Below are 6,502 nucleotides of genomic sequence, written 5' to 3'. Positions count from 1 at the left end.
ACTTTAAGATTAGGAAACTGCTTAGCTGTAAGTGTTACCTCAAGTAATTTTTACCCTCTTGGGAAAACATGTCCTTTCTGTGCCAAGTGTTCTCCTCATGTCAGTGTCTCAGATTGTATTTATGAAGGGTTTTCACTTAATATGTTTTTTTTTTAATTTAACCACCTGCTTCCCAATGTCCATGACTTGAAATGGGTCAAGCATCAGTCATGACATTCAGTCAGTTCCCAAAATATCCATGTAATAGGGAGGTGAATGTTTGAAAATGCCTCTTAAAAGGCCATTTTTACCGCTTGCTAGAATACAGTGGCACCTTGTGGTGTTTGTTGATACTTTTCTTTTAAAAATGGAGGATATTCCCCTCCAACCCTTTTTATTCTCCTTTGTTCTTTTGTGAACACAAAATATTAGTGATTTGCCTTGAGTTTTTAAAGTTTTACCTTACTGGCTTCCCTATCAGATGTATTACCAATCTTAAGTACATAGAAGCCACGTTTGCAGGGCACTTTTATTCTTTTCTTGTAAGACTGTGCTGATTGCTACTTTCTCAAGTATTCTGTACCTTAGTGATGCAAGAGATTGATAAGGCACATAGGAAGGTGTCAGGCATTTTTTTTACCCTTAAGAATAGTAATTCTAAAGTATGTTTAATACTCAATAACAGTGTTATAATTCATGGAGTTAAATAGTAAATTACATGCTTTTGGAAAACATTCGAAAATGTAAATCAACAAAAATAATATGCTTCATTTGGAAAGTTAAAAGTGCAGGGTCCGAGGAACAAGTATTTCATTTATTTTGAAATTGGATTTTTAGTAAGCAACTAAGAAACAGCTATGAGTTGAGTACTTGCCCTTTAAAAGTTTTAACATTTTGAAATTGAGTTCTTAACTGGAATATTTCTAAAATGCTATAATATTCCCAACAGCTGAGTGATCTCATTTGATTTAATAACTCCACTTTGTATTTAAAATACAGCACAGAATAGAGCTGTTATTGAAGTGTTCCAGCTTTCAAGGGATAACAACAGTTTGTATCAGTTTTATGGTTATTTTCATGTCTCTATAGGTGTTTTCATTCGAATTTGAAGGAAACAAACACACTCAAATACAATTGCAGTGAGATAACTAGGTTTTGATTAGGATTTGTTTACTAAAGACCCACAGGCTGCTTTATAGTCACCTGGGTTGAATGATAACCTTAAATACATGAAATGAAAGTGAACCCCACCATACCACTGTGCCTCGTTATTTCAGGGTTCCTCTCAGTTCCTCATCTTGCAGATTTATTCCAATACCAAGGTATGGTTGAACCAGCTGCCCAGCCTTAATTCTGTTTAGTGCCCCTCTGCTAACATTCTTTTATCTGATTGATTTGTATGTGTTTTTACTGTCTGATGTTTGGATTTTTACCTCTTGTTAGCTCCGTTTGTCCCTGGTGCTGCTTTTAAAGATATAGGGCCATGTGATCAGGTATCAAATTGAGCAGGTACGCAGTTGGCCTGGTTATGTATCTGTGCCTGTTTTATCTTCTCCCAGGAAGAGCTGCTTTGGTATAGATGTTTACTTGGATTCATATATAAAGAACTGGGCAGCAGTCTTAGAAAAGGTTTTCTGAAGCCAAAAGAACCTGAATGGATTTGAAGGGGGGGATAGTAACAAAAGCTGCCTTTATGTCTTTGAACATGAAGCACATAAATGTATGTTCTGTAAAGACTAAAGTGATTGTTATACCAGGGCTTCCTGACCTCTGGGAGAGACTTTCAAAAAAGCAGAAAGGAGCACAAAGTGAAGTGAATTTGGTCTGCTTGCTTTATCTGGTTTCTCATTTTCTTTCAATTTAAATCTGAACATAACACCCTTCTCCAGTATCTACCCAGAAGACTCCTGGTTGGGAAGCCCTGTATTAAATTTTGAGAATGTACCCAGTTTCCTTTTTTTTTTTTTTGTACAGTGCTTTATACCTGCTAAAAATTAAATTGTTTAATGCAAAACAAGACCTTGAAAGGTCAGTCATATTAAAGCTGGTTTGATTATTAATAGTTATCTTTTAGGAAGAAGCTTTTTCCCTATGTAAGATGTCATACTGCAGATTTAAAATATAGACTATCAATAAAATGCATGAAGTGATCATTGTGCTTGATCATCTCTCGGGTTTTTCTTTAAAAAGGGAATCTGATCTGATAAAGGTTCTGTTTCCTCCAACCAGTGTCAGATAGACTAGAGTTTTAGAATCAAGTGGAATTCTCATGCAGCCTTAATTTTTTATTTCCTCACTGTGAGTTTGAGCAGATACTGGTTTATGGGATATAACCCTCATTTTATGTATATTTATGTATTTATGTATAAGGTATATTCCAATACAAGAATCTTAGAAAGACTTATGTAAATGACATTTTAAGTAGGTGCATCTTTGCTGTTACTTGTATTTTCACCATTGCCCTCCCTACCCTCTTGCTTGACCTCTAAATACAAAAACTTGTCTAGTTGTGCATATGTGCTCATGTAGCTTTTGTTTTCCATCCCTATCTCCACCCTCTTATACATGTTGCTTAAGCCACTAAGATGTCCTTATTTCTTTTTTTTGTAAGATTTTATTTATTTATTTGTCAGAGAGAGAGAGTGAGTGAGCACTGGCAGACGGAGGCAGAGGGAGAAGCAGGCTCCCTGCTGAGCAAGGAGCCCGATGTGGGACTCGATCCCAGGACGCTGGGATCATGACCTGAGCCGAAGGCAGCTGCTTAACCAACTGAGCCACCCAGGCGTCCCGATGTCCTTATTTCATAAGTAGGTTGTCACATTCTGATAACCTGGGTGAGACTTCCCCCTTGTACTGGTATTCATTAAGCCAATGGTGAATTTCATTAGTTTCATTTCCTCTGGTGCCCACCGAGCCCTGTCATTGGCATAGGAACTCAGTTCCTTGGGATAACTTTGATATGGTCAGCTCTGCCTTATGACTATCCCAGGGATTTTAAGTGTTGTTCATGATTCTATTCTTCGAAGTTCAAGACCACCACTGAAAAGTCGACATTCTCAACAGCAAAGTAAGGCAACACACAAGCATCTTGAGAGAAGTTCGGTGGAAGGGACCATTGCCTGGAACAGAGGATCTGGTTAATCAGAGTGGAGTGGAGTATTAACTATATTTTCAATGATCATTTTAAAAAGATAGGAAATCTGGGGTCCAGTTTCTTTGAGGTCTTTGAATTCAGTCAAGATTTTATATGTAAGACATTCAGAATGGATTATTATACATATATTAAAAATAGCTAAATTTCTCTCATTCCTGTTAGATGTTGTATCAGGCACTCTATAAATGATTTAGTCCTCACAGTGACTCTGAGATGTGTTATTACCACCCTGTTTTATAGGTGATGCAGATGAGATACAGGCATTTGGTAATTTTTCCCAAGGTCACATAGTAAGTAGCCAAGTATTTCCAGTCATCTCTGATTCCAGAGCTTAATTTTATTGTACTTTTTGCCCTGCTCCTGTATGGCTCCTAATTGATTTTTAAGTATTACCCCAAGCCCTAGACTAGATTGCATATAAAGTACGGTTTCTTAGAATAAACATGGGTTTTTACCTAGTTTGCCAAGGAAAACTTAAATGGCAAATCTGAGGAGTAAAGGTTAATACTGTAAATTTAGTAAATCACTGTGGGCATTACCAAATAGACCCTAGTACTAGGTATATCAAGCTGTTTCATTTCTGAAATTTTAGAAGGAGGATGAATACATTTTGGGAATCTTTAATGTTAACAGTCATCTCAGACCCTTACTATATGTGCTCTTGGCCCCCATTTTACTCAACTCGAAATATGACTTGGAAAGTTGGCAGCTTTATAAAAGTATGCCAGCTAGCTTATTGGCATGTAAGTGCCCTTTGAAATTGCCTTGGGCAGCCATAGGCATTCTAAGAATGTCATCATTGCTGAGAAGACACTTGGAGCCTGTTCAAAATTGGTTTCAGAAACAATTTTATATACTGTGGAAAGCAGCCCTATTCAGTTTCTTCACATTACTTGCCACATTGAGACAAATCTTGGCTCTTTCCAAGAATTTTTTTTTTCCTCAATGGAAGGAGATTTGCCACCTTTAAGCATATTCAGAAGAATCTACTATGTGCTCTAAAGGCAATCACAAGACATTTCAAATAATACGTGCAGTAAGTAGTATTTAGAATAAGTAAATGGCTGCTGAGGTGAGTACTTTGAAATGATTATCACTCCTCATTCAACAGGTAAAGCATAGGAGATTTCATCCCTACCCAAAAGGAGCAGGCATTTCAGTGGAGAGACGTGTAAATAATTAAGAAATGCAAAAACCTTAAAAGATACAAAGTATCCCATTCCCATTCAAATGATATTTGAGAGGAGCAGTGAAGAGTAAAGCCGTAAAAATGGGCTCATCTGAATTTAGAGTTTCATCAGCTAATAGGTAATGTGTGTTTTGCTCCCATTAAATTCTAAGCATTGTGCTGGTCTGAGATTTGGTTTTGGCACGATGGGGACCTGAAGCCTCTGAAATACTGCAGAGTTTATCAATGGACAATGTTGGTGACTGTGATGTACTACTTTTTAAATAAATTCACACTTTTCCCTTGTCTGCACCAAGTGTTCTAGAATAGCACTGTTCAGTAGGAGGATAATGATAGGTCATTTTAACTTTTCTAGCAGCCACAATACAAAAGGTAAAAAGATAAAGGTGAACTTATTAATTTGATTTAAGCCAATAAGGTCAAGATATTTTAATGTGTTGAATTAATATAAAAATAATTGAGATTTACAGTTGTTTTTTTTTTTTTCAAATCGAGTCTTTAAAACCTGGTATATTACACTTAGCATATGTCTCATTTTGGATAAGGCACATTTCTAAATGCTCAATAGAAACAAGTGACTAGCAGCTTCCGTATTGGACAGTGCAGTTCTAGAATATGGGAGAGAATGGTTAACAGTAAGTAGAATGCAACTGGTGATGGATTTTAAAAGTTCACCTGTAGATACCCACATCTTACCTGCTCACCTACACCACCCTAAAACTAAATGGGCATCATCTTTTTAATTCTGTGTCAAAACTAGCTTAAGAGTGTCTTGAGGCATATGGTTGGCTCAGTCAATTAAGCGTCCGACTCTTGGTTTCAGCTCAGGTTATGATCTCAGGAGGTGGGAGATGGGGCCCCCCTCGCTGGACTCCACACTTAGCAAGAAGTCTGCTTGAAGATCTCCCTCTGCCCCTCCCCCCACTCACATGCGCTCTCAAATAAATCTTTTTTTTTTTAAGAGTGTCCATCTAAGCTTACAAAAGTACCATCATTCTCCCCTTTTGAGGTTAATGTACTCCCTACCAAAGCTTGAAATCTAACCATTAAGAATTGGCAAAAGACCTTAGCCAGTTGAGGGCTCAGTGATTAAAAATTAGGGCAGTCCATCACAACTTCAGCATTATGTAGCAGCCAATAAGTAGCGGTTGTCACATTTATTTATTGCATGAACAAGGACCCAAAGTTTTATGTGGATTCGCTTAGTTCACTTACATGAAAACAATACAAATAATTTCCAAGCAGTTGTCCTATCATCTGAAATCACTGCATTTGAATATTCTTGGCATTTGTTAGAAATGGCTAACCTGGATTCATGTCTCTACTTTAGTTAGAAAGTAAGTGATACATTATGTTTAAATGACTTTGAGTGGAAGGGGAGAAAGCTGACAGGAGAATAGAGGATACCAAATCAGACTTCACCCCAAGTGAAAGCAAGTATTTCCTAACTCCCAAGTCTTTCTGATGCGATTGCTGAAAGTTTGTTTTGCTTTGTTCGACAACATGGAGTGAAATACTAACTCCTGTGAAAGAAGAGCCCTTGGAATTGAGGTTTGGGGAGATTCATTTACGATGATTCATTTACGATGGCTTTACTTGTATTTTCTGTGTGAATATAATGTAACATTTTCTGTGGCCTTTTTATTTAGGAATCTGAAAATCCATTTAGTAGTAGAAGATGGGTATTTGTTTCTGTCATGTGTGACTCAAATCTCCAGCATGTGATTCTGACTGCTTGCTTGGACGAGGCCACAGGAGCACATCACCTCACTTTTTTTCAGTATTTTGGGTGTAGCCCTTGTAGATTAAAGGTGAAAATTCAGAAGAATTATTTTGTTTTGTTTTGGCTCTGCCCTTTCCTGGATAAGGGGAAGAATGGAACAGTGTCTGAAACTGTTAGTACAAAGTACAGGATTGTTTTCTAAGAAGGAGACCAACTCTGCAACTAAGCCCAAATTCTTCCATATTGCTCGAATGAAAAGGAAACTCCCCAAGTAATTAATGCTCTCTTCTCCGGCATCTGAGTTAATCCCTTTTCTCCACATTTGGGGACCAGTAAAGTAGCATCTACATTTTTAAACAAGAAAATCATTCAGCCTAATCTGCTAAGTCAAAATACATTCCAAATTTCATTTTGGTGTAGACATTATCTAACAGCACTTGTACAGACATGGGCACTG

The sequence above is a fragment of the Martes martes genome, assembly GCF_963455335.1.
Source record: "Martes martes genome assembly, chromosome: X".
In the NCBI taxonomy this organism is placed as follows: Eukaryota; Metazoa; Chordata; class Mammalia; order Carnivora; family Mustelidae; genus Martes; species Martes martes.
This window is presented reverse-complemented; position numbering follows the sequence as displayed.